Raw genomic sequence first — 18,433 nt, forward strand, 5'->3', positions numbered from 1 at the left:
TGTTCATTTTCCAAACAATGCAAACATGTCAGGGCAAAAGCATGCTGGAATTAATAAAGAAGAACAGATGGCATTTAAGGGGCAACTTACACATGGCTCTGTAAGTAGAACTCACTTTCTAGGATAAACAAATATTATTTGGAAGGCAGTGGTTGTGCCTAATGAAAAAGGAGATACTTTCAACAGGACATAAGACATGTAAAATCATCCACTTAGGTCCCCTCTTTGCCTATTAAATCCTGCTTTTCTAAATGCTGCATGAAATAACTTCAAGCTATTTAAATTTGGCTTATTATCATTATTTAAAGAGAAATATGTGAGATAAGTCTAAAAATGTAAAATTTCTGATGGTGAGGAGGAGGCTAAAAGACTTATTCCTATGATGCCTTTCTTCACATTATGTGAATCAATTTATTGAAGCAAATCTACGAACCCTCCTAATCTGCCCAGTGTTATCACAGCTCTGTCCCTCCCTCCTTCCCTCTGAGCTCCCCAGCTCCTGAATACTGCCTCCTTCAGTTTTAATCTCCCACTTTTGTACTGAAGTCAGTTGATTAACAATGTTGTGTTGTTTCTGGTCTGTAGCAAAGTGAGTAATTCAGATAAATTTTTATATACACACATATATATATATATATATATATATATATATTAATATATGTTTTCCAGATTCTTGTCCATTATAATTTATTACCAGATGTTGAATGCACTTCCCTGTGTCACAGAGCAGGACCTTGCTGTCTATGCACAGTGCTGCGTGTATGGTGACCCCAAGCTCCAGATTTACCCCCTTCCCCTTTGGTGACCCTAAGTTTTTTTCTGTGTGTGTGAACCTGTTCCTGTTTTGTACATAAGTTCATTGTGTCTTGTTGTAGATTCCACATATAAAGGATGTCATACGGTATTTCTCTTTCTCATTTCACTCAGTATGATAATTTCTAGGGTCACCCATGTTGCTACAAATAGCATCATTTCCCTTTTTTATGACTGAGTAACAATCCACTGTACATATGTACTGCTGCTGCTGCTGCTAAGTCGCTTCAGTCGTGGCCAACTCTGTGCGACCTCGTAGACGGCAGCCCACCAGGCTCCCCCATCCCTGGGATTCTCCAGGCAAGAACACGAGTAGGTTGCCATTTCCTTCTCCAATGCATGAAAGTGAAAAGTGAAAATGAAGTTGCTCAGTTGTGTCCAACCCTCAGCGACCCCATGGACTGCATGCAGCCCACCAGGCTCCTCCGTCCATGGGATTTTCCAAGCAAGAGTACTGGAGTGGGGTGCCATTGCCTTCTCCGACATATTCTTTATCCAGTCATCTGTTGATGGACATTTATGTATAACTTCCCTCTTTAAACAAAATTTCAATATTATGAGTTGGCCTGGGTCTAATAAATTGTTATTCAGAATATCTAAATATTCCTCATGATAGGAAATTTGTCCCCTCTTATTTCATTTTCCCTGCAAAATGAATTTAAAATGTCTATAGAATTTAAAAAGTATGCCTAGGTGTGTGTATGTGTGTGTGTGTGTTTAGAAAGAGTGAGGAGAGAAAAATTAGTCACAGCAGGGAAGCTTTAATATTTAAAAAAAATAGATTTTTGTAAATTAGTTATAGTCTTAAGTGGGCTTCCCTTGTGGCTCAGCTGGTAAAGAATCTGCCTACAATGCTGAAGACCTGGCTTCAATCCCTGGGTTGGGAAGATCCCCTGGAGAAGGGAGAGGCTACCCACTCCAGTGTTCTGGCCTGGAAATCCCATGGACTGAGTCCATGGCTAGAGTCCATAGGGTCACAAAGTGCTGGACACAGCTGAGCGACTTTCACTTTTTATAGTCTTAAATAGTTCTAAACTACCCATAGTGCTCTATTAGTTAGTATGAGCTTGAAAAATATATGTGTGTTAACAGTAAACTGAAAAACATATGGTGTTGATCAGTGCCTGTCTTATTTTAATAGATCTCAGTTAAATAAATGCCTGCAGATAACAGTTAAAAGTTGTTGCTATAGAAAGGTACTGAACCAAGGAATGAAGACATTTCAGAGGAAAATGACCATATATTTTCTTAAGAATTTACACATGTATTTTCATAAGTGAGGGGATTTTAAACTAGAATCTTCAAGTTTGTTACAGTCTAACTAGAAGATGGGACTCCCCAGATGGCACTAGTTGTAAAGAACCTGCCTCCTGATGTAGGAGACATAAGAGACATGAGTTGGATCCTTGGTTTGGGAAGATCCCTTGGAGGAGGGCATGGCAACCCACTCCAGTGTTCTTGCCTGGAGAATCCCATGGACAGAGCAGCCTGGCAGGTAACAGTCCATGGGGTTGCAAAGAGTCAGACACGACTGAAGTGACAGCATGTATGCATGCAACTAGAAGTTATCACTAGACTCTCATTCTAGGGCTAGGACCAGAGTTCAAAACTCAGCTCTGCGTCGATTTCTTCATCTGTAAGTCTGGGTTAATGATAGGACATACCTCATTGGTGACGCTTTGAGGATCAAATGAATGCACATTTGTAAACTGTTTCAACAGTGTATGGCACCTAGTGAGAGCTGTAGTAAGTGCTTCTAAATTATTAGTTTAAAAGCCCTGACATTTTCATTAATGGAATTCATTTTAAGAAATCATTAATTGTGAACACATTTCAAGCATGGTATTGTTGCCAATTACTCTGGACACTTGTTGTGAACAGGGTGATTTTACAACTATGGGAGTGTCCATCCAGTAACAGCATGAAATGGAGAGAGATGCCAGGATTTCAGCAGGAAATTAGTGCCCGAGATCAAAAGCACATCAAGTTTCTGTGACTAGCTCATCCTTCCCTTACAGACACGTCTTCTGATATAGCAAAGCCAGGTCAAAATCAAACAGTCACTTGCTGGTCATGTCCTCAGGACGAGGGCCTTAGATGACCTAAGAATTTTAGAACATCAAGACACTGAAGCCTGCAGCCTCTCTCCCACCAGAGATGGTCATGCATGCATGCATGCTCATTTGTCTTCAACTCTTTGTGACCCTGTGGACTGTAGCCCACCAGGCTCCTCTGTCCATGGGATTCTCCAGGCAAGAATCCTGGAGTGGGCTGCCATTTCCTGCTCCAGGGGATCTTCCCAACCCAGGGACTGAATCCACGTCTCCTGTGTCTCCTGCATTGGCAGGCAGATTCTTTACCACTAAGCCACCTGGGAAGCCCCAGAGATGGTCATGCCAAGGGCTAATTCTTGTCCACAGGACTGGTATCCCCTGGATAGTGTTTTAATAAATCCAAGTCACAATGCCTAGCAAACTCTTTCACCTGCTTTCCTGGTTGACCAATCCCTTGAAGTCAGTATTTCTTCATATGTCTGGTATCTGTTCAAGCCACATTTCAAGTTTCCTCTGAACTTTCGTTGCCCTGGGAGCGTTCTTTCTCTCCACCATAACTTTGCAAAGCTCTTTTCTGACCCATTATGTATTTATGTCAAAGCTTAAATTCTTCAGAGGCTTTTCTTATTTTCTAGTGCCTAAAAAAAACCCCTCACTTTCTAAAGCCTGTTTGAGGTTGAGTAAACTTGCTTAGTTAAGCAATAGAAATGTGAAACCAAATTGAATTTTGAAATGTTTAAAAAGAATGTGAATGTTTGACCAGGGAAGTCTCAAGTTATGCCTATTTTCAACTTAGCAAAGTATCATTATGAAAAATTGCATTAAAGTAAGCCAGCTGGACTTTGGTACAAAATATATACTCTTTCATGCCAGTTTCTATTGGTGCCCTGACTTTAGGCAATAAAGTTTGTTCTCAGAAGATAATCACCAATCACCATTCCTGAACGTATTGCCAACACCACAATACTAACATCTCCCTTTCCGGTGGGACAGAGATCTTTTCTCCAAAAGATGGATCTCAGTGGTTTGCATCATATTTATATATATGTGAATTGTTTTGAGAAAAAATTGCTGATATGCAAGCTTTTTGCACACAGAATTGTCTAGTTTGCACTAAAAGCTTACAATAAAAGTTGTTTAACTGATAAGCATCATTGAGTTAGAAATGATTATGACACTGAGAATACTCTATCTAAACATTTGTCGACGGTGCCATTTCATTTGGCTTAAATGCTCTCTTAGTATTCTCTTTTTCTCCTAAATCATCATTGATCTATACATTATTCCTCCAAATTAATGATTTTAAAGCTTCTACAGCTTTTCCATTTTCATTCCTGGCTCTTTGGGTCAGAAAAAAAGTAAATCTCATCTGGTAAATTATAGATATAATGAGCTGAAGTTGCCAGTAAATAATATTCAGTATACAGCACATCACCTATTTTTAAAATTTAAAAAATTTTAAAAACATTTTTGATTTAAACATACCTCAAAAATTAGAGCAAAACTGGGTAAAACTTTCTTTCTAAGTAGCCACATAGCAGTTCCATAAATGTTAAAATTGAAGATATATAGAATGTATAGAATCACAAATCTATAAAATCTTGGAGTGTGAAGGTGCTTCATGGCCATATGGTATATTTTCACATTTTTTTTATAACTCAATGAATTTATTCAAAATGAACTTAGTAATCTGGTCAATACTTCAGGAAGCGGAAGAAAACATATCAAAGCAACTTTTTTTTTTTTTCTTTTCAATCATCTGCTTGATGCATACCTTTCTTTTTTTAATTTAATTTAATTTTTTTTTAATTTAATTTTTTAACTTTACAATGTTGTATTGGTTTTGCCAATATATCAACATGCATCTGCCACAGGTATACACATGTTCCCCATCCTGAACCCTCCTCCCTCCTCCCTCCCCATCCATCCCTCTGGGTCATCCCAGTGCACCAGCCCCAAGCATTCATTTTTGATTTTGGGGCTTTCAAACTTTGCTTGAGAAGTTTAATTCTGAGAGTTTAATTCTGAGATGTGTTAATAAAATGCAACAGTCTTATCAATTAATATACATGTTGCTGAAGATTTGAGATCTGGCATCATTTAAAGGAAAATTACATGATGGTGTGATCACTCACCTAGACCCAGACATCTTGGAATGCAAAGTCAAGTGGGCCTTAGGAAGCATCACTACAAACAAAGCTAATGGAGCTGATGGAATTCCAGTTGAGCTATTTCAAATCCTGAAAGATGATGCTGTGAAAGTGCTGCACTCAATATGTCAGTAAACCTGGAAAACTCAGCAGTGGCCACAGGACTGGAAAAGGTCAGTTTTCATTCCAATCCCAAAGAAAGGCAATGCCAAGGAGTGTTCAAACTACTGCAGAATTACACTCATCTCACATGCTAGCAAAGTAATGCTCAAAATTCTCCAAGTCAGGCTTCACCAGTACATGAACCGTGAACTTTCAGATGTTCAAGCTGGATTTAGAAAAGCCAGAAGAACCAGACATCAAATTGCCAACATCTGCTGGATCATCAAAAAAGCAAGAGAATTCCAGAAAAACATCTACTTTTGCTTTATTGACTACTCCAAAGCCTTTGATTGTGTGGATCACAACAAACTGTGGAAAATTCTTCAAGGGATGGGAATACCAGACCACCTGATCTACCTCCTGAGAAATCTATATGCAGGTCAAGAAGGAACAGTTAGAACTGGACATGGAACAACAGACTGGTTCCAAATCAGGAAAGGAGTATGTCAAGGCTGTATATTGTCACCCTGCTTATTTAACTTATATGCAGAGTACATCATGAGAAATGCTGGACTGGAAGAAGCACAATCTGGAATCAAGATTGCCAGGAGAAATATCAATAACCTCAGATATGCAGATGACACCACACTTATGGCAGAAAGTGAAGAAGAACTAAGTCTCTTGATGAAAGTAAAAGAGGAGAGTGAAAAAGTTGACTTGTTCCAAGTCAAAATTCAGAAAACTAAGGTCATGGCATCAAGTCCCATCACTTCATGGGAAATAGATGGGGGAACAGTGGAAACAGTGACAGACTTTATTTTGGGGGGCTCCAAAATCACTGCAGATGGTGACTGCAGCCATAAAATTAAGATGCTTGCTCCTTGGAAGAAAAGCTATGACCAACCTAGGCAGGATATTAAAAAGCAGAGACATTACTTTGCCAACAAAGGTCCGTCTAGTCAAGGCTATGGTTTTTCCAGTAGTCATGTGTGGATGTGAGAGTTGGACTATAAAGAAAGCTCAGTGCCAAAGAATTGATGCTTTTGAACTGTGGTGTTAGAGCAGACTCTTGAGAGTCCCTTGGACTGCAAGGAGACCCAACCAGTCCATCCTAAAGTAGATTAGTCCTGAGTATTCATTGGAAGGACTGATGCTGAAGCTGAAGTTCCAATACTTTGGCCACCTGATGTGAAGAGCTGCTCATTGGAAAAGACCCTGATGCCAGGAAAGATTGAAGGCTGGAGGAGAGGGGATGACAGAGGTTGAGATGGTTGGATGGCATCACTGTCTCGATGGACATGAGTTTGAGTAAGCTTCAGGAGTTGGTGATGGACAGGGAGGCCTGGCATGCTGTGATCCATGAGGTCACAAAGAGTTGGACATGACTGAGTGACTGAACTGAATTGAAGCCAGAAAATGTCTTTAAAAATGGTTTACCAAGCCTTAAAATCCAAACAAATACTAGATTTTAAAAATTATTTTGAGAACAAAGCACTATATTGCATCCTCAGCAGTGGTAGGGTGCACAGCACAGAGAGAAGAGTAGCCCCACCCCCCAACCAGAGCAAAGCTTCTTTGCAGCAACAGAGACACAGCACCACCAGTAAGCAGTTAGCTAATTTAAAAAGCCAACCAAGGAGCTTCCTTTTTAAATGGTTAAATACAATATGTTGCCTACATTTTTCATGAGGTAAAGCCATGCATTACTGTTCTTTCACTGATAGAAATAGAAGCTAAATACCACCTTCTATTTAATGACATTATTTTATCTATTTTAAGATTGTAATTAAAGTTCTTCTTAGTCTTCTTTTTGCATCTAAGAAACCAAATCTTCTAATTTAAATGTATAATCTTCTGTCTACTGTTTAATGATCTGTTACATTTCTTCTTAGACCAGTATTCATGTCTTTTATGGATCTACTTAGAGTTTGAGTGTGAATATAATGCGTTTGAGAAGCATGAGTATAAGGAAATTGTCACTAAACTCTCTAACATATTAAAAAATCTCTATTAAATAGTCATTTTCTGTCTCAAATTTATCATCCTTTATTACCTTCTTGTTTATAATAATTGTTATAATTCAACAATGTCATTTTCAATTTTGATTATTTTACAGGGTCTAGAATTAGTCTGATTTGAGTCTGAAAACTTAATTAACCATCCTCAAGCTTGTCATTCAGATGAATAAAAATATATTAAATGGTACTGTAGTGAAACGTGGCTACTGCAGTTTATTGTGTTTTTTTTTAAACAGGTTTCTACTTTTTTCTAAGTCAGATCTGATCTATTGATCAGTGTATCTAGTATATAAAATGAGTCTTTGTCTTATATGGGAAATTTAAACAGTTGTCAGAGTGCTGCAGCGTGTAAAACCAAATCCAGGGTCAGAAGTAAAGGGTGCGTAAGTGTTCATCAGGGGTGTTCATCCCATGAGAATTACTTCATGGGAGAAATAATTTTTTTTTCTATCTGTTTTACCCTAATATGCTTTATCTGTTTGAGGTTAGTATAGGTGGAAAAAAAAAAAAAACCTTAAACCATTTTTGAAAAGCTTAGGTGATAAACTGTCATGGAAATGTTCTTTGATGAACAAATACATTTCCTTGGAAATTTGGGTCAGTCCTCAGTTTTACTGTTAATACCAAAGAGTTCACTGGCTTATTAGGTTTTTTATTGCTGCATGACAGTATACATTATCACAGGAAAGTTAAGGGGTAAAAACAACACAAACGTATTATCTCACAGCTTCTAAATATCGAGAGTCCAGACACTGCTGATCTGGGTGGTCTGGATCGTCTGCCAGCTTGCAGCTGATAAGCGCAAAGTGAAAAGTTAAAGTGTCATTTGAGTAGACAGTTAGAGTGCAGTGACTCAGAGTCAGATTACTCACTAACATACCAGTTACTTTGCGTGGGTTAGAAGTTCTGGAGCAAAATGGCTCTAAACAAAACACGTCCTCTGAGAGCATAGGGCAATAAGCGCGTGAAATACTGGTTAAGAAACCTGATGAAGGGAAGCTGAGGTGGAACTTTCAATTTCTTTCAGGCTTCTAGAAGTTGGTACCAAGGTGTCTGCCTGTGGTCACATCTAAGACTTGGCTGGAGAAGGAACCCCTTTCTTACTCTCATGGCATTGGTGACATTCGGCTGCTCATGATGGTCTCAGTTTTTTCTTGGCTGTTGGCCAGAGACTACCCTAACCGCCCTGTCCCGTGGTCTCTCCATAGGGAAGCTCAGAACGGGGCAGCTTGCTCTTTCAAAGCTAGCGAGGGTGTGTCTCCTCACAAAAGGCATTAGAGTCGTTGTGGTGGTTGTTCAGTCGCTGTCGTGTCTGTTTCTTTGTCACCCCACGGCCTGCAGCACACCAGGCCTCCCCGTCCATCACCAGCTCCGGGAGTTTACTCAGACTCATGTCCATCGATTCGGTGATGCCATCCATCTATTTATCCTCTGCCGTCGTCTTCTCCTCCTGCCTTCAATCTTTCCCAGCATCAGGGTCTTTTCCAGTGACTTGGATCTTTGCATCAGGTGGCCAAAGTATTGGAACTTCAGCTTCAGCATCAGTCCTTCCAATGAATATTCAGAGTTGATTTCCTTTAGGATGGACTGGTTGGACTCCTTGCAGTCCAAAGGACTCTCAAGTGTCTTTTCCAGCATTAAAATTCAAAAGCATTAATCCTTCGGTGCTCAGCCTTCTTGTAAAAATTCTTTTAATTGGAGAACAATTGTTTTACAATATTGTGTTGGCTTTTGTCTTCTTTGTGGTCCAGTCTCACATCTGTACATGTCTTATGTAACACACGTAAGATGTGACATACATGTACAGACTTAACAGCATCATACCCCTGTAAACATGTCCATCTTTCCGATATTCTATTTGTGGAAGCAAGTTACAGGTTCTCCAGGGGAGCCAGCTCTGCAAAAATCTGACGACCATGAAGTGGAAATACTAGGGACCGTCATACAGTGTGCCGGCCACAGCTGGAATGAATACATTTTTCGGGAACTTTCTCTTGATATGGCAAAATATTCTCAAGCAACCTGGAGGCACTCTGTATCATCAATAGTGCCTACTCCACGGCTCTACGACTGAAAGGGGGGAAATGTGAAGGCAAACACAGAACTTAGAGTGATCATGGTTTCTTAAGAATGCTTATGTAGACATCTAGATACAGGGAATATCAGGAGTAAACGTATATATTAGAGAAAGACTCAGTTCAGTTCAGTTCAGTCACTCAGTCGTGTCCAACTCTTTGCGACCCCATGAATCTCAGCACGCCAGGCCTCCCTGTCCAGCACCAACTCCCGGAGTTCACCCAGACTCACGTCCATCGAGTCAGTGATGCCATCAGCCATCTCATCCTCTGTCGTCCCCTTCTCCTCCTGCCCCCAATCCCTCCCAGCATCAGAGTCTTTTCCAATGAGTCAGCTCTTCGCATGTGGTGGCCAAAGTACTGGAGTTTCAGCTTTAGCATCATTCCTTCCAAAGAAATCCCAGGGCTGATCTCCTTCAGAATAGACTGGTTGGATCTCCTTGCAGTCCAAGGGACTCTCAAGAGTCTTCTCCAACACCACAGTTCAAAAGCATCAATTCTTCGGTGCTCAGCCTTCTTCACAGTCCAACTCTCACATCCATACATGACCACAGGAAAAACCATAGCCTTGACTAGATGGACCTTTGTTGGCAAAATAATGTCTCTGCTTTTCAATATGCTATCTAGGTTGGTCATAACTTTCCTTCCAAGGAGTAAGTGTCTTTTAATTTCATGGCTGCAGTTACCATCTGCAGTGATTTTGGAGCCCAGAAAAATAAAGTCTGACACTGTTTCCACTGTTTCCCCAACTATTTCCCATGAAGTGATGGGAACGGATGCCATGATCTTCGTTTTCTGAATGTTGAGCTTTAAGCCAACTTTTTCACTCTCCACTTTCACTTTCATCAAGAGGCTTTTGTGTTCCTCTTCACTTTCTGCCATAAGGGTGGTGTCATCTGCATATCTGAGGTTATTGATATTTCTCCCGGCAATCTTGATTCCAGCTTGTGTTTCATCCAGTCCAGCCTTTCTCATGATGTACTCTGCATAGAAGTTAAATAAGCAGGGTGACGATATACAGCCTTGACGTACTCCTTTTCCTATTTGGAACCAGTCTGTTGTTCCATGTCCAGTTCTAACTGTTGCTTCCTGACCTGCATACAAATTTCTCAAGAGGCAGATCAGGTGGTCTGGTATGCTCATCTCTTTCAGAATTTTCCACAGTTTATTGTGATCCACACAGTCAAAGGCTTTGGCATAGTCAATAAAGCAGAAATAGATGTTTTTCTGGAACTCTCTTGCTTTTTCCATGATCCAGCGGATGTTGGCAATTTGATCTCTGATTCCTCCGCCTTTTCTAAAACCAGCTTGAACATTAGGAAGTTCACGGTTCACATATTGCTGAGGCCTGGCTTGGAGAATTTTGAGCATTACTTTACTAGCATGTGAGATGAGTGCAACCGTGCAGTAGTTTGAGCATTCTTTGGCATTGCCTTTCTTTGGGATTGGAATGAAAACTGATCTTTTCCAGTCCTGTGGCCACTGCTGAGTTTTCCAAATTTGCTGGCATATTGAGTGTAGCACTTTCACAGCATCATCTTTCAGGATTTGAAATAGCGCAACTGGAATTCCATCACCTCTACTAGCTTTGTTCATAATGATGCTTTCTAAGGCCCACTTGACTTCACATTCCAGGATGTCTGGCTCTAGGTCAGTGATCACACCATCGTGATTATCTGGGTTGGGAAGCTCTTTTTTGTACAGTTCTTCTGTGTATTCTTGCCATCTCTTCTTAATATTGTCTGCTTCTGTTAGGTCCATACCATTTCTGTCCTTTATCGAGCCCATCTTTGCATGAAATATTCCCTTGGTATCTCTAATTTTCTTGAAGCGATCTCTAGTCTTTCCCATTCTGTTGTTTTCCTCTATTTCTTTGCATTGATCGCTGAGGAAGGCTTTCTTATCTCTCCTTGCTATTCTTTGGAACTCTGCATGCAAATGGGTATATATTTCCTTTTCTCCTTTGCCTTTCAATTCTCTTCTTTTCACAGCTATTTGTAAGGCCTCCCCAGACAGCCATTTGGCTTTTTTGCATTTCTTTTTTGTGGGGATGATCTTGATTACTGCCTCCTGTACAATGTCACAAACCTCCATCTGTAGTTCTTCAGGCACTCTGTCCATCAAATCTAATCCCTTGAATCTATTTGTCACTTCCACTGTATAATTTTAAGAGATTTGATTTAGGTCATACCTGAATTGTCTAGTGGTTTTCCCTACTTTCTTCAACTTAAGTCTGAATTTGGCAATAAGGAGTTCATGATCTGAGCCACAGTCAGCTCCTGGTCTTGTTTTTGCTGACTGTATAGAGCTTCTCCATCTTTGGATGCAAAGAATTGAATCAATCTGATTTTGGTATTGACCATCTGGTCATGTCCATGTATAGAGTCTTCTCTTGTGTTTTTGGAAGAGGGTGTTTGTTATGACCAGTGCATTTTCTTGGCAAAACTCTATTAGTCTTTGCCCTGCTTCATTCCGTATTCCAAGGCCAAATTTGCCTGTTACTCCCGGTGTTTCTTGACTTCCTACTTTTGCATTCCAGTCCCATATAATGAAAAGGGCATCTTTTTTGGGTGTTAGTTCTAAAAGATCTTGTAGGTCTTCATAGAACCGTTCAACTTCAACTTCTTCAGCATTACTGGTTGGGGCATAGACTTGGATTACTGTGATATTGAATGGTTTGCCTTGGAAACGAACAGAGATCATTCTGTCGTTTTTGAGATTGCATCCAAGTACTGCATTTCAGACTCTTTTGTTGACCATGATGGCTACTCCATTTGTTCTGAGGGATTCCTGACCGCAGTAGTAGATATAATGGTCATCTGAGTTAATTTCACCCATTCCAGTCCATTTTAGTTCGCTGATTCCTAGAATGTCTACATTCACTCTTGCCATCTCTTGTTTGACCACTTCCAATTTGCCTTGATTCATGGACCTAACATTCCAGGTTCCTATGCAATATTGCTCTTTACAGCATTGGACCTTGTTTCTATCCCCAGTCACATCCACAACTGGGTATTCTTTTTGCTTTGGCTCCATCCCTTCATTCTTTCTGGAGTTATTTCTCCACTGATCTCCAATAGCATATTGGGCACCTACTGACCTGGGGAGTTTCTCTTTCCGTATCCTATCATTTTGCCTTTTCATACAGTTCATGGGGTTCTCAAGGCAAGAATACTGAAGTGGTTTGCCATTCCCTTCTCCAGTGGACCACATTCTGTCAGACCTCTCCACCATGACCCGCCTGTCTTGGGTGGCCCCACGGGCATGGCTTAGTTTCATTGAGTTAGACAAGGCTGTGTCCTACTGCGATTAGATAGACTAGTTTTCTGTGAGTATGGTTTCAGTGTGTCTGCCCTATGATGCACTCTTGCAACACCTACCGTCTTACTTGGGCTTCTCTTACCTTGGGTGTGGGATATCTCTTCACGACTAGGCAGGGACAAAAACCGAAATCACTAAAATAAAAAAATCTCTTTTGAGAAGTCAGAGTTCATGGGGAAAATAGAGGAAATCTTGGGACTGTAAGCACCAAGGTTGAGAGAGAATGCAACAGTGCTCCTTGAAATAAGGAGACAGCTTAGTCCTCCAGTGCTCAATTGGCAATCCCAGATCTTAATCATGATCAACATCACAGTTTTGCTCTTCCTTGGCATGTAATCAATTACTGAAAGTCATCCCATAAGCCCACACTGTCTCCCCTCGTCACACTCCATGGAGAACTAGGGTATTTGCCTACGGGATCTCCTAACATTTAAGTGCCTGCAAGAGTGCCTGACACAGAGGAGATGCTTTTAAACTATGTCTTTCCAATCGCTTTTCAGTGATTCTCAGGCTTCCCAGCTCCTTCTTTGACCTAACTTTTCACCAAAACAATAAAGCCAAAACAATCTCTAATTTAGGTCTTCAGAATTTTTCTGGGGCAAGACACTTTTAGGTTTTATATAAACTCTTTTAGTTGCAAAGTAGGGTACAGATGAAACCACAGAGAATTTTGGCACATCCTCCAGAGAATGGGGCTAATATTTACAGTAGCTTTGTAAAAAATATGGCCTGAGAACTCAGGAGCTCGTGATTCATTCTCAAGCTCCCCGCTAGGAGAGCAGGGACATTGATGGCATAAATTCCAGGGGGCCGTGTTTTGTCAAGGAGGCCCTGAGGACATGACTGATTCAAGGAGAGATTCCCCAAAAGGAAAACAGATCAGAACACAGAAAACTATTTGCAGCTTGTTTGTAACGATAATAATAAAAATGCATTTTTTCCATAGGACTTTGAAACTTTGAGGGATAACAATAATTACACTGAAATGTAAGATATATATGACCTACTATTGAATACATGTTCTAATTGAAGAATGACTTTAAAAAAAGAATTGCCTTTGTTTTTTGTTTTTTTTTTTAAGGTTTAGGTTATGAGCTGTTTTGTATCAGAGATATATTAGCCATGATTTTTTTTATGATGAGTCTCTTAAAGAGTAAGGTAAAATTTTTTTTATCTTAGGTTTGAAAGTAGAAATTATGATGCTGAATTTACAGAATTAAAAGTGTGCTGCTTAGATAAGGGAAAGGAATACAATTAAAAGTTTCATTCTGCATTTATTCCTGCCACTCCTGATTTAATTTTGTGTGTGAATCTTTGACTATTTAGGAAGAGTTTTGTCATCTTTTGAAAACCATAATCTTACTGAGACCAACAAAATTAGTTTGATACCATAATGTAATAAAAATTAGTTGAAATACCCCATTTATCTTGATTTGTCTCATGTCTTCTATTATTTTCCTATTAGAAAAGTAAGATGGGCTTCCCTGGTGGCTCAGATGGTAAAGATTCTGCCTGAAATGCAGGAGACCCAGGTTTGATTCTGGGTCCAGAAGATCCCCTGGAGGAGGAAATGGCAACCCACTCCAGCATTCTTGCCTGGAGAATCCCATGGACAGAGGAGCCTTGGTGGGCTACAGTCCATGGGGTTGCAAAGAGTTGAACATGACTGAGCGACTAACACTGCTACTACTATAAAAGTAAGATACTACTAATTTACATGGCCTCAGCTTTAAAGTTTCAAAGTGATATTTATATTTAACTCAGTTCAGTTCAGTTCAGTCCCTCAGTCGTGTCCGACTCTTTGCGACCCCATGAATCGCAGCACGCCAGGCCTCCCTGTCCAGCTCCAACTCCCAGAGTTCACTCAAACTCATGTCCATCAAGTCGGTGATGCCATCCAGCCATCTCATCTTCTGTCGTCCCCTTCTCCCCTTGCCTCCAATCCCTTCCAGCTCAGAGTCTTTTCCAATGAGTCAACTCTTCTCATGAGGTGGCCAGAGTCTTGGAGTTTCAGCTTTAGCATCATTCCTTCCAAAGAAATCCCAGGGCTGATCTCCTTCAGAATGGACTGGTTGGATCTCCTTGCAGTCCAAGGGACTCTCAAGAGTCTTCTCCAACACCACAGTTCAAAAGCATCAATTCTTCAGCGCTCAGCCTTCTTCACAGTCCAACTCTCACATCCATACATGACCACTGGAAAAACCATAGCCTTGACTAGACGGACCTCTGTTGGCAAAGTATTGTCTCTGCTTTTCAATATGCTATCTAGGTTGGTCATAACTTTCCTTCCAAGGAGTAAGCGTCTTTTAATTTCATGGCTGCAATCACCATCTGCTGTGATTTTGGAGCCCAGAAAAATGAAGTCTGACGCTGTTTCCACTGTTTCCCCATCTATTTCCCATGAAGTGGTGGGACCAGATGCCATGATCTTCGTTTTCTGAATGTTGAGCTTTAAGCCAACTTTTTCACTCTCTTCTTTCACCTTTATCAAGAGGCTTTTTAGTTCCTCTTCACTTTCTGCCATAAGGGTGGTGTCATCTGCATATCTGAGGTTATTGATATTTCTCCCAGCAATCTTGATTCCAGCTTGTGTTTCTTCCAGTCCAGCGTTTCTCATGATGTACTCTGCATAGAAGTTAAATAAGCAGGGTGACAATATACAGCCTTGACGTACTTCTTTTCCTATTTGGAACCAGTCTGTTGTTCCATGTCCAGTTCTAACTGTTGCTTCCTGACCTGCATACAAATTTCTCAAGAGGCAGATCAGGTGGTCTGGTATGCCCATCTCTTTCAGAATTTTCCACAGTTTATTGTGATCCACACAGTCAAAGGCTTTGGCACAGTCAATAGCGCAGAAATAGATGCTTTTCTGGAATTCTCTTGCTTTTTGATGATCTAGCGGATGCTGGCAATTTGATCTCTGGTTCCTCTGCCTTTTCTAAAACCAGCTTGAACATCTGGAAATTCATGATTCATGTATTGCTAAAGCCTGGCTTGGAGAATTTTGAGCATTACTTTACTAGGCTGTGAGATGAGTGCAATTGTGCAGTAGTTTGAGCATTCTTTGGCATTGCCTTTCTTTGGGATTGGAATGAAAACTGACCTTTTCCAGTCCTGTGGCCACTGCTGAGTTTTCCAAATTTGCTGGCATATTGAGTGTAGCACTTTCATAGCATCATCTTTCAGTATTTGAAATAGTTCAACTGGAATGAAGTCCATATAATAAACAATTGCTGCTTATCAATAATAAAAAAAATGATAATATGGGGCTTCCCTGATGTCTCAGTTGGTAAAGAATCTGCCTGCTATGCCAGAGACCCAGGTTTGATTCCTGGGTCAGGAAGATTCACTGGAGAAGAGATAGGCTACTCACCCCAGTTTTTTCGGGCTTTCTTTGTGGCTCAGCTGATAAAGAATCCGTCTGCAATGCGGGAGACCTGGGTTCCATCCCTGAGTTGGGAAAATCCCCTGGAGATGGGAAAGGCTACCCACTCTAGTATTCTGGCCTGGAGAATTCCATGGACTCTATAGTCCATGGGGTCACAAAGAGTTGGACACGACTGAGCGACTTTCACATGATGATGAATTTCGTTTGTCAGCTTTTTGCTTTTCTGTGACTTTACTTCAATTTATTTTAATTGTCTTACTTTTGTAGCTATTAATGAAGAATTCATTAGATATACCATATATACGTGCCACTAAAGCTGAACATTGTCTATAAACATGTTATATGTGTATAGCATATATATATATATAATGTTCTGCAGACATAGAGAACAGACTTGTAGACACAGAGGGGAGGGGAGGAGGGAGAGGGTGCGATGTGTGGAGAGAGTCACATGGACATTTACAATCTGACATGTAAAATAGATGGCCGGTGGGAATTTGCTGTATGACTCAGGGAACTGAAACAGGGGCTCTGGGACAATCTAGAAGGGTGGGATGGGGAGGGAGGTGGGAAGGAGTTTCGGGAGGGAGGAGACATGGCTGTACCTGTGGCTGATTCTTGTTGATGTTTGACAGAAAGCAACAAAATTCTGTAAAGCAATTATCCTTCAATTAAAAAATAAACAGATATATATATATATATATATATATATATATATAAAGATATGTATGTATCACATATTTGCAAAATTACAATGAAAGCTGCTCAGTTGTGTGACTCTTGGCGACCCCGTGGACTGCAGCCCGCCAGGCTCCTCTGTCCTTGGGATTCTCCAGGTAAGAACACTGGAGTGGGTGGCCAGTCCCTCCTCTAGGGCATCTTCTGGATCCAAGGATCGAACCTGGGTCTCCTGCATTGCCAGGAGGATTCTTTACTGTCTGAGCCAGCAGGGAAGCCCCCAAATTAAAATAATGCTGTTTTTATGCCTAGTGTTATGGGAATCTCCTAACACTGTCATTTTAATTTTAAATTCACACTGCACTCTAGTGGGGAGTGAGATCAAAGCCAAGTTTTTCTTATGTTGGTGCTTTTTAGCACTGATTATGGATTATTTATACTTTTAAAAGTGAAATGTGAAAGAGTGCTATTATCTATCATTTTCTCAAAGCTGAGATAGTATAATTTATATATTCTATATAATATATATTTAATATTTAACCCTGGAGTTAAATATTTACTCCTGGGGTTTGAGCAAGCTCCACAAGATGCTGAAAGACAGGAAGGCCTGGCGTGCTGCAGTCCACGGGGTCACAAAGAGTTGGACACAACTGAGCGACTAAACAACTGTATTTAACCATTATAATACAATATGATTTTTTTCTCTAAGTTGCTCTAAAGTAATAGAGGAAAATTCACTAATGAAACATTTGGATTGATTTTTCATGGTGTATTTGGCATATGTATATGTATATGTATATATATATCAGATCAGATCAGTCGCTCAGTGTATATATATGTGTGTGTATATATATACACACACATATATATGTATATATGGATGTAATTTACACCATGAAATCCTAATATAAGGAAATATGAAATAAAAGATAATCCCTCATTTTTTTATAACTAGAAGACAAAAGAATAGCCAATTTTCTTTCATAATTTTGAAAAATGAGGGTTACATGTTAAAATATTGGCTTGTGAATTGTCTTTTTGATCCTGGTTTAATTCAGCATGTTTATCTAAGCTCTGCAGAGGAACCTTTGGCAACAACGTCTTTGAAAGCACTAGAACTGGAACCACTTTTCAAATATCTAGTAATTTTCTCATTTTTTCCTAAGTGATTTTAAACTAAATTAGTGCTCTTAAAATTCATTTTTGAGGTTGTTTCCAGAAATTTTATTCCAAGTAATTAGTATCCAATCACATAAATGTAGTACATATTTTTTCTAACTATTTCACTCCATAAATGCTTACTTGCGATATCCACAAACTTTTCCTATTTTTTAAGATCAGGTTTGAAAGATTTCTTGAAGATGATGCCCTGCAGTTGCAGCTGTGAGATCGTGCCCTCATAAACAGTGACTGGAGCTTTATTGTTTGCTCTGCTTCTTTTCTACTGAGCCAGTAAAGAAAAGTTGCATAAAACCTATGAACTCCATAATAATTTTTACTCCTCATACAAAGTACAACTTTCCTTTACTGAAATGGTCTGAATTGATGTGTCCTACCCAGACATTATTATTTTCATAATAAACTGAAAAGGCTCCTTATAGTGGGACCCTTTAAGGCGTTCAATATCAGCAGATTCTTCTCTTCAGAGAGAGATTTTTGAGAACACATTTTGTCTTGCATTTGGGCAATATTTAGACTCTTTTAGACTTTGACTTTTATTTTCTCAGTGAAACTGACTTTGAAAAAAACAGCTAAAATTTATCACTTGCCACCCTCTGAATAGATACTATTAAAACTCAAAGGAATGAACTTGGAATTTCTATTTTTTTACTAA

At 39.9% G+C, this 18,433-nt stretch overlaps 1 protein-coding gene across 2 annotated transcripts in view; it reads left to right on the forward strand.

Annotated features, from left to right (window-relative positions):
• The window catches only part of ZNF385D (zinc finger protein 385D), a 1,003,514-nt gene that overhangs the window by 212,096 nt on the left and 772,985 nt on the right, over window positions 1-18,433 (forward strand). The window lies entirely within an intron of this gene.

This window comes from Bos grunniens, chromosome 27 (genome assembly GCF_055505025.1).
Source record: "Bos grunniens cultivar Pamir isolate PY7600 chromosome 27, Bosgru_T2T1.0, whole genome shotgun sequence".
In the NCBI taxonomy this organism is placed as follows: Eukaryota; Metazoa; Chordata; class Mammalia; order Artiodactyla; family Bovidae; genus Bos; species Bos grunniens.